This window comes from Vulpes vulpes, chromosome 4 (genome assembly GCF_048418805.1).
Source record: "Vulpes vulpes isolate BD-2025 chromosome 4, VulVul3, whole genome shotgun sequence".
NCBI classification, from domain to species: Eukaryota; Metazoa; Chordata; class Mammalia; order Carnivora; family Canidae; genus Vulpes; species Vulpes vulpes.
This window is the reverse complement of record NC_132783.1, coordinates 52,897,523-52,908,996: the sequence shown is the minus strand read 5'-3', so window position 1 is coordinate 52,908,996 and position 11,474 is coordinate 52,897,523. Positions and strand designations below refer to the sequence as shown.

Here is an 11,474-nt window from a genome sequence, read left to right as displayed (position 1 = left end):
CCCTGTCATTTTGAGTACTGGAAATTCCACAACACTGATCATTTTGATGAGGCTGACTTTGCCCATGATTTTATCTGTGCTTACACATCAATTAAAGAGTGAATATAAGTCTTGCACTTGAATATTTTTTAATGTATTTGTTTACTTACTGTGATTTTCTTTAACATTCAGTTCCGTTCAATCTAGGTATCTTCTTTGATCTTACCAATAATGGTATTTCAATACTTTTCAATAATAAAGATTATATAACAAATTCTTTATTCTATTTTTCCACTGACTTGGATATGTATTGAAAATCTCAGTTGATGGCCTGAAATACATAGCCTTATTGATTAATGTTTCTAATTTGTTTCATTTTAATCATTCCCACTTTAACAGAGACATGAATTGTACTTGATTTATTTCTAGTTGCCAAACACTGATTCTTTGGGAAGAATTATATGCTATCACTTGAGGATAGTTAAGTGAATCATCAATGAAATAAGATTCAACTTGAATCAGTGAAAGTGTAAGATGTAGTTCAAGGCCAAATTAGAGAATTCATAGAAAACACTGGGAGATTTTGTTTATACGGTATCTCTGTCACTCAGGTGCTGATTCTCTTGTGTTGTAGGTTTAGAAACTATTAAAAAGCCCTTCAAAATCTCATTCACAAAATAAGTTCAAGAGAAGACAATGACTAACATAGAATCCTAATTCTTCATTTATAGTAAAATATGTGACATTTAGTGACTTGAGCACTCATTTCCTTTGTCCAGGGCACTCCTTCCAGCTTTTAAGATACTGAGTAAACAAAATTATAGGCCTAATGATTTCATAGCAAATTAAAAAATTATGAAATGTGATAGTTTTAAAGGAAAATATGTCTAGGAATTAAGACCTGACAACATTTTTTCATATCATAAAATTAAAACACAAAGCAATATAATAACAACAATAAATCTTCCCTAGGGAATGGAAAGCTCTTGTACACTGGGTGTATTTCTATATCTTGAAATAGTGGGACAAATACATGACCAAATTCATGCTATCTCTTTCAACATTTGCTAAGATTCACATATGCTACGGAGGCCTCCCTGTGAACATATTCTTTCTTCAGAGAGATCAGACGTTGGTAAGACTAAAGTACTCTGCCATCAAAATAGTTTTCAGGGGAGCAGTATTTTTAGTGGAAAGGATATAGAATTTGAAATTAGGCAAATCTAGGATTAAGCTCATTTAACAACCATTTATCTGTTAGGTTTTTTAAATTTTATTTTACTGTGTAAGAACACTTAACATGAATCTACTCTCTTAAATTTTTAAGTATACAATAAATTATTGTTGACTGTAAGTACAATGTTTTAAAGTAGATTTCTAGAGCTTATTCATCTTGCCTAACTGAAAGTTTATGCTCACTCATTAGAACTACCAATTTTTCTTCCACTTTCCTCCAAGCCGCTCACAACCATCATTCCACTCATTGTGATTCTGTGATTGTGGCTATTTTGGATACTTTATATGAGTGGAATTATTCAGTCTTTGTCTTTCTGTGACTGATTTATTTCACCTTCACGAATTTGGTTTCTGGAATGGAACAGGGGCTAGAATAAGAAGTAGGGCTGAAAGGGTTAAAAAAAAAAGTGGTGCAGAAATGTATAGTTCACTCCCTGCAGCATTAAGTCCTCCTTCTTGTGAGGGTTGGTCTAATCCATCAAAGAGTTTCCTTTCAATTGGAGGCCAAAAAAATAAATAAAAAATAAAAAACAAAAACAAAAACACAAACTGGAGGCCAGCTGTACCTTGGTGCAGTTATGCCCTGGGTCAGGAAGGTGTGTGGTGCTGGCCAATGTGAGGCCTTGAGAAATTACAGATGGGGAAGCCAATTGAACCCGGTGGCTGGAATGCAGGGGAGGCTGAATGGACATGAAGTGGTACAGTCTTCTGATACAAGCACTTGCTATCTACATCCAGTTCCATGGTGAGCAAGATATGATCATCCAAACCTTTATGTAATTTACCTTCTAGGGGGTAAGACAGGCAAAAATATACAAAACAATTGCAAAAAGTGCTAAATTAAGAAGACAACATTTAAGGTGCATTTAAACTGTTTTGAGGAAAGGAGGCAGCTATAAAGAAAGAAAAGCATTTCCTACGTCTTTTCTCTTGGACTTACAAATGTAGATACAGTTTATCCCTGAACGAACATGTGTTTAACTGTGTGGGTCCACTTATATGCAGATAATTTTGATAAATACAGTATAGTACTCAAAATGTATTTTCTTTATTTTAAAGATTTTTATTTATTTATTTATTTATTTGTTTGTTTGTTTGTTTGTTTATTTATTTATTTTAGAACATGTGTGAGGTGGGGGCAGAGGGAGAAAGAGAATCTCAAGCAGACTCCCCTCTGAGCAGAGAGGCCAACTCAGGGTTCCATCTTGACCCTCAGGTCATGACCTAAGCCAAAATCAATTGTTGGATGGAGCCACTCAGGTGCCCCCTTATGCTTTTCTTAATAACGTTTTCTTTTCTCCAGCTTATTTTGTTGTAAGAATATAGTATATGGTACATGTAGTGTACAAAATATGTGTTGACTATTTATGTTATCAGTAAGGCTGTGAGTCAACAGTGTGCTATTAGTAGTTAAATTTTTGGAAGTCAAGTTATATGTGGATTTTTTTAAGTTTTTTTTTTTTTTTTTTTTGAAAGAGTAAGATAGTGAATGAGAGGGAGAGGAAGAGAGAATCTGGAGCCAGCCAGCTCTGCACTGAGCACAGAGCCTGACACAGGGCTTGATCCCACAACCACAAGATTGTGACCTGAGCCCAAACCAAGAGAATACTATTTTACTCTCCACTTCCTTCACCTTTTTTGTTTTCTACACAAACACTTTTGGCAACTAGGCAAGCTCTGCCACTTCCTTTGAATCACCATATTTTTTTATGAGTCCAGCAGAGGGCTCTCCAAAAAATTTGCTTGAAACTTGGAGCTGTAAAGCTATTAAATATTGTGAATAGCTCTGAACCTTTTGGCTTTTCTCCAGCATACTCTCTCCTACAAAAAGACAAGGAAAAAAATCAAAACAAGTAAAATGACAGAAGGAAGAGTATTTATCTTCATGAACACTCACATTTTCCATTGATATTACCGGTAGGGCAGTGGGTTAGGATTTAGGTATAAATAGAACAAAAACATATTTTAAAATATTATACATAATACACATTTGAATATAAATATGGCATATATTTTATAAATGTATTAAATAGAAACACATTTTATAAAAATGTTTATAATGAATTATATGTTATATTTTATATGTAGTATGAATATATAAAAAATATACATGTATAAACAAAATTCACCACTCCTCTTCTCCTTTTAAGGGTGGTTTAATCTTCATATGTAACACACTTAGCTATGTTTATCCCACGTTACACCTTTATGATTCTGAACTAATAAATCACTAAAGACAATATTATAGTTTAAATCGTTGCATCATAATTTTGTTTTTAATCATTTGAAGGGCAGCAGCAGCAAATAGAATCTGGTTTTGTCTCACTTGGTGACCCTTACCAGCCGCCACATTTAATTATAACCCTCCTCATTTTGATTATAGTACTTTGCTAATTTGAAATTCCACCTAGTCAATTAATGTAGCTTGTGGTATCTGTAGAAAATCATGAACCCATGGTTACAATTTTAATTATAGCATACATTTTACAAATCTCTGCCATCCATCTCCAAGGACATTCTCCTTTGTGTAAAGTGTCATGAAATTGGTCTCCTTCCTTTAACTTAATATTGCCTTCTTGAAATATAATGAATACCTTTTGGTGACAGCACCCCTTTCTCAGTCTGCATTGGTGAGAATCATGAATTGCACTAAAGAGGTATTTTGCTAAACGCAGGCACTGGAGCAAATGTGCCATTTACAAAATGTCGCCGTGACATGTGGCCTTTTTGAAATAGTGAAAGACCTTAGTGTCTAACAAGCTAACAGAAAGGCATAAAGGCTTCTTGAAAAGAAAAAACACTGAGAATAAAAGGGTAAAAAAAAAAAAGTGTATCATTCATAAATATGTGTGCTTATTTCCCAGATTTCCACAGGTTTAAGATTCTAAGGGAAATTACTGTTGCCTTTGGATGATTAACCATCAATAATGACAGCAATTGAAGAAGGAATAAGCATTAAGGAGAGCCAATTTTTTTCAGTTCAGGTTTCCATGGGTTTATGGTATTATGATTTGATAAGAAATAATATAATTTATAGTGTCTTATAAGCAAAAGCATGTGAATTATTTATTTCCAAATTTCATGTCCTATTTCCTTCTTAAAAATATGTAATATATTTTAATTCTGACTAATTACAAAAATATAGCATATCCAAGATTCTCATAAAAGTCTTGACTTTGGAGATTACATATGTATGGGGCAATTAATTTATAAAGTTATGAAAAAATATTGAAAGCTAGTATCTCCATGGTCAAGCTAGGAGATAAATATGTTGGCCATTGTAATAGATCCTGTATGATCCCATCACTGCAAAATTATTTACCAATTAAAGTTCTTGTTGTAAGTTATAAGGTTCTTGAGATTATGCCCATGTTTCATTTGATGGCTCAGAGTAACACGTATTAGCCAAGAGTTTCATAATGTCATGTTTAACAGCTCAGGCCCTGGAGCCAGACTGTTTTAGTTCAAATCCCAGCTCATATTATTAGCTGTATGACCTTGGGGCATTTATTCAAACTCTTCCTGTTTCAGTTTTCTCATCTCTGAAGATAGGTGTAACAATGATATTTACCTCGCGGTTTGTGGTGAATAAAAACCAAACCAAACCATAAAAAGCACTTAGAATAGTATAGGTTCTCAAATATTATCCATTATTAGTATTAGTTTTGTTTTTATTACCCACAAGACAGTACTTGGAACAACTAAGTCTTTATCATAAGTATGTTTGTTGATTTCTTTTTTTTTTTATTTTATTATTTATTATAGTCAGAGAGAGAGAGAGAGAGAGAGAGAGAGAGAGGCAGAGACATAGGCAGAGGGAGAAGCAGGCTCCATGCACCGGGAGCCTGATGTGGGATTCGATCCTGGGTCTCCAGGATCGTGCCCTGGGCCAAAGGCAGGCGCCAAACCGCTGCGCCACCCAGGGATCCCTGTTTGTTGATTTCTATCATGTGTCAGCGCCTGCTGTTTGCACCATGGAGAAAGAAGAGAGTGAGATGGAGGAAGGAAGGCTGAGAACTGTGGACACGAACATTGTTAAGTCAGGGACAATAAAATGATTCATCGGCACACAGTGATCATTCACCAAGTGTGTTTTACTATGTCTCTATGGTAATTCTCCCAATTATTGACTGATGCCTCACCTAAATATTGATTTCATTATATGAGTGATGCCATTTTGCAGCCTTGTCACTGCGTCAGGAGCCTGGGAACTTCATGGTCATGCTCACTGCTGTAGTCACGTTGCCTGGACGAGCACCCCAACTGCTTTTACTAAGCGCTTATGAAGACATGTTCAGGTGTTCAGCGATGTATTTTTGAAGAGTCTGTACCATTTTCTCCAAAATCTCCCTCTTTCTCAGCCTGCTTGGAAGCATAAAGACAGAATCATTATTATTCTCACTCATCATTTACCTCCCCCACTGCTCCACCTTAACAAGTAGGAGTTTGAGGCCTCAGGGAAGAAAAAATATCTATGTAACTTAGGGAGGAAACTGTCAAGGCACAGAACACAAAATAATCAAAACTATAAATCACCAGTGGATATGCTTAGGACCATAAAGCCTATAACCAAATTACTCAGTCAGCAGGAGCAGCAGGTTTTTATGGGTAACTCATGAACTGTTGTCTTGCCTATGTTGGTTTCTGGGACCTGGGAGGCTTCATATTTCCCTACGCTCTTATCCGCTCACGCTCTGCTCTCCAGACACCTGCAGTTCTTGTTACTTCTGAAAAATGTCCACCCCATTTCTTCTACTTGATATTTCTTTCCTTGTTTAGTATGGTTCGAGATTAGCCCTTGAGAGGCTGATTTTGTTGTTGAGATTCTAACTCCTCTTTGAAAGCTCTTAGCATTCCATTGGTAAGTTGAGTTCCCCTTACCCTGTGTTTTCTCTACATTGATTGTGAGGATATCACAGCATTTATTTTTTGACACTGTAATTTTCTATTCACATTTGTCTTCCCCGCAAAACTATGTCTTGATAGTGGGGGCTGTGTTTGCTCATCTCTGTATCCTGAGTGCTAGCCCAACGCCTGCAAGCATGACATAGGTGCTTGATAAATGTTCAAAGAGTGAATCTATAGCTATAAAAGTTTTCCTTATGTTACTCATAATAAGTAATTATTACTTAATAATTAAGGGACTGGCAATTAATTTCTTAGTCAACCAGACCCCAAATTTGAAATCATCTTTGTATTTTCATTCCTTCTTTATCCTTTACATCTAATACATCAGTACTTAAGATATTTCTCAATTTCCTTTCCGGTACCAGGTTTTTGTTCAGATGCCAACTGTCACATGTTTGCAATATTAAAATAATTATTCAATTGATATTGTTAACTCTGGTCTTTGCCCATCCAGTCATATGCATTTCTAAGACTTTAATTTTTCTAAAATACCTACTATTCTATTGACTAAAGGTCTCTAATATCAAATCTAATTCATTTTTAATAGGGAGATATATGTGGTAAATAAGTTTAAAATCTAATGTAAATCACCCTCCCACCTCATCTCTCACTTCATGGAAAATCATAGTTACCAGTTTCTTGGGTGTCTTTCTAGAAAATCTCTCTTTATGTATCTGTGTGCTTGTGTGTGAAGATGTGTGTAGAAAGCCTCTACTTTTTTCCTTGAAAGTGGTAGAATAGACTATATACACCATTCTGCATCTTGCTTTTTTTAACGTAATAATATGTCTGGGAGATTGTTCCTTGTCAATAATTTGAACAATCCGAACAATTCTTTTTTATGATGAATATTTTATTGTGTTGATATATGCATAAAATTTACTATCTTAACTAATTTCAAGTGTGTAATTCAATGACCCTAAGTACATTTGCAATGTTGTGGAACCGTAAGCACCATCCACACCCACAACTTTTTCATTATTCCAAGTGTAAACTTTGTACCTATTAAACAATAATTCCTCATTTCCTCCTTCCCTCAGTTCCTCTTAACTTCTTGTCTAGTTTCTTTCTCTATGAATTTGTCTATTCTAGTAACTCATACAAGTGGAAGCAAGCAATATTTGCCTGTCTTGTCTGGCTTATTTCACTTAGCATGTTTTCAAGTTCATCTGTGTTATAACATATATCAGAAATTTATTCTTTTTTATGATATATGTACCACATCATTTGTTCATGAACACTCAGGCTGTTTCTACCTTTGGGCAATTATAAATAATGCTGCTATGAACCTTGGTGTACATCTGTATGAGTCCCTGCTTTCAATTCTTTTAGGTATACATTTGGGAGTAAAATTGCTGAATTATATGGTAATTCTATGTTTAACTTCCTGAGGAACAGTGAAACTAGTTTCCACAGCGGCTGCAACATTTTACATTCTCACCATAATACACGAAGGTTCTAATTTCTCCACATCCTCACCAATGGTAGCTTGCTTTCTTTTCTTCCTTTCTTCCCTCCTTCCTTTTTCTCTTTTCTTTTCCTTTCCTTTCTTCTTCCTTCCTTCCGTTCTTTTTTTCTTCCTTCCTTTTTTCATAATAGCTATCTAAATAAGGTGTGAAGTGGTATCCATTTGTGATTTGGGCTTGCATTTCCTTAATGACTGATGACATTGAACATCTTTTTATATACTAATTGATAGCAGCATGTATTTCATTCTGTCAAAATTATGAAATATTTTGTATATAAAATTCTATGCTTGATAAGTATGACTCACAGTAGAACAAACACCCAAAAAGCCAATACCCAGCCTAAGAAATAGAGGATTCACCATTCTTTTTTTTTTTTTTGGCGTGGGGGATGGTACATGACAAGATAGGGCTTCCCAATCCCCTCCCCCTCCTTGGGGTCTGGGATATAAATTGGAGGTCAGGAGATTCTCAGTGTGTTGGGGGATTAAGTTGGGGCAGGGACTCCCCAGAAGCTGAGGGCCTCTCTCTTCCTCTTGTTCTTGCTGGGGCTGGTGGTCCAGGAGGCTCTTACTCCTTGGAGGCCATGTGGACCATGAGGTACACCACCCAGTTGCAGGAGCCGAATTCATTGTCATACCAGGAAATGAACTTGATGAAGTGGTCATTGAGGGCAATACCAGCCCTGCCTGGCGTCGAAGGTGGAAGAGTGGGTGTCACTGCTGAAGTCACAGGAGACAACCTGGTCCTCGGTGTAGCCCAGGATGCCCTTGAGGGGGTCCTCTGATGCCTGCTTCACCACCTTTTTGATGTCATATTTAGCAGCTTTTTCCAGGCGGCAGGTCAGATCCACAACTGACATGTTGGGGGTGGGAACACGGAGGCCATGCCAGTTAGCTTCCTGTTCAGCTCAGGGATGACCTTGCCCACAGCCTTGGTGGTGCCAGTGGAAGCAGGGATGATGTTCTGGGCAGCTCCTTGGCCATCTAGCCACAGCTTCCCAGAGGGGCTGTCCACGGTCTTCTGGGTGGCAGTGATGGCATGGATGGTGGTCATGAGGTCCTCCATGATGCCGAAGTGATCATGGATGACTTTGGCCAGAGGAGCCAAGCAGTTGGTGGTGCAGGAGGCATTGCTGACAATTTTGAGGGAGTTGTCATACTTCTCGTGGTTCACGCCCATCACAAACATGGAGGCATCAGCAGAAGGAGCAGAGATGATGACCCTCTTGGCCCTGCCCTTCAAGTGAGCCCCAGCCTTCTCCATGGTGGTGAAGACCCCAGTGGACTCCACAATATACTCAGTACCAGCATCACCCCATTTGATGTTGGCGGGATCTCGCTCCTGGAAGATGGAGATGGACTTCTCAATGATGACAAGTTTCCTGTTCTAAGCCTTGACCGTGCTGTGGAATTTGCCATGGGTAGAATCATGCTGGAACATGTACACCATGTAGTTGAGGACAATGAAGGGGTCATTGATGGCGACAATATCCACTTTACCAGAGTTAAAAGTAGCCCTGGTGACCAGGCGCCCAATACAGCCAAATCTATTCACTCCGACCTTCACCATCATGTCTCGGGGACTTGGCTGGCCCTGCACCAGAAGACGCGGCTGTCTGTCGAATGGGGAGACGCAGAGAGCCGAGCGTTCACCATTCTGATCAAGGTCCTTATACTTCCTTAATCACAACCCCTGTGAACCCTCAGATCCAGGAATTTCTTTTTTTTTTTTTTTTAAGATTTTATTTATTTATTTATTTATGAGAGAGAGAGAGAGAGAGAGAGAGAGAGAGAGGAGAGACAGAGAGAGAGGAGAGAGGCAGAGACACAGGCAGAGGGAGAAGCAGGTTCCATGCAGGAAACCTGACATGGGACTTGATCCCGGGTCTCCAGGATCAGATCCTGTGCTGAAGGTGGCTCTAAACTGCTGAGCCACCCAGGCTGCCCAGATCCAGGAATTTCTTAACTGGAATTTATATTTGTTAGTTTAATTTTTTCTAGTTTCAGGAATTTCTTAACTGGAATTTATATTTGTTAGTTTAATTTTTTCTAGTTCTACTGCATATATATGTCTCCTTAAACAATATAATGCTTTATTTTGTTTATGAACTTGGTCATACTGCGTGTGTTTTTCTGATATCTCTTTATTCACCCAACATAATGTTTCCAATATTCATACATGTGGATGGCTATCATTTCACTACTATATAGTATCCCACTGTATACCTATACCACAATTGATTCTTTCATCAATTGATATTTAGATTCTTCCTAGTTTTCTTGATTTTACAAATACTGCTACTATAAACATTTCTATACAAGTTTTCTGGTACATATGAATAAAAGTATATGTAGGAGGGGAATTGTTGCATCATGAGACTTGTTTATTTTCAAGTTTATCAGCTAATGCCAAATTACTTTCAAAGTACTTTTACAAGGTTATACTTCTACCACTCTCACATGATCTGTATTATATATAAAATACAGATTGTAAGAATCCCCCCTCCATGTTTTATATTATATATATTATTTGAAAAAATTTGAGCCTTTTATTGTGGCTGTTGTTCTCATACCTGCTTGGTTTTTATAAATGTTCCAAAAGTAAGTTTGAAATACTGTGGGAATCTATAGTTTTTGTGTACAGGGTTCTATATCTGTCCATATATATCAAGCATGAGGGATAATAAAACATATACCAATATAGCAATGGATTGGTTGATTTTTCAGTTTTTATTAGTTTATTAGGTGCATAATGATTTTATTGTACTTTATTTATTTTTTGCCTGATGCTAAAACTTCTGTTACAGTGACTCATTCTTTGGCATTGCTTTCAATCTTAAAGTCTCTTTTCTCTTATATCTTTGTCAGGTTTTTTTTTTAAGATTTTATTTATTTATTCATGAGAGACACACAAACACACACACACAGAGATAGGCAGAGACACAGGCAGAGGGAGAGGCACGTTCCATGCAGGCAGCCCAATGTGGGACTTTATCCCAGGTCTTCAGGATCATGCCCTGGGCCGAAGGCAAGTGCTAAAACGCTGAGACAACAAGGGATCCCCTCTTTGTCAGTTTTTTAACAGTAATTGTAATGGTTAATTTTATGTGTCAACTAGACTGGGATAAAGGATGTTCAGATAGCTGGTAAAATATTATTTCTGACTATGTGTGTGAGTGTGTTTCTGGAAGAGATTAGCATTTGATTCAGGAGCCCGAATAACAAGTTCCACCCTCGCCAATGTGAATGGGTGTCATTCAGTCATTCGGAAGCCAGAATGGAACAAAAAGGCAAAGGAAGGATGAAATCTTACTCTCTCTTCTTGAGCTGGGGAGTCTATCTACTGCTTCTCAGAGCTGATTGTCAGGCCTTTGCACTCAGACTGAATTCTGCTACAGGTTTTTCCTGGTTCTCCAACTTGCAGACAGCAGATTGTAGGATTTCTTGACTTCCTTAACTACACGAGTCATTCCATAATAAATCTTGTATATCTATGTACCTCTCTATATATCTTATTGGTTCTCTTTCTATGGAGAACCCTGATACAGTAATATAGGTATATCAGTATTTTTGGGTTGTAACTTTAATTTCAAACTCCCTGTGTTCTTATGTTACAATTTTTTTTTTTTAGTAAATAGCACATAGCTGGATATATTTGCTTTTTGTTTATTTATTTAATTTATATTCAATGAAAAGTCATTGTACTTATATTTTTATGATTATTGACATATGGATTTATATGTTGTCTGATTGCATTGCTAATGTTGAAAAATCAATTTTAGTCTAATAGCTATTTCCCTATAGTTATCGCTAATGTCACTTTTTTCTTTGAATGGCTTTACTACTTTTTTAAAGATTTATTTACTTATTCATGAGAGACACA

The 11,474-nt window shown here is 36.9% G+C and overlaps 1 pseudogene; it reads right to left on the bottom strand.

Annotated features, from left to right (window-relative positions):
* Positions 1–8,046: 8,046 nt before the first annotated feature.
* On the bottom strand, positions 8,047–9,161 carry LOC140598449 (glyceraldehyde-3-phosphate dehydrogenase-like; annotated as a pseudogene).
* Positions 9,162–11,474: the final 2,313 nt, after the last annotated feature.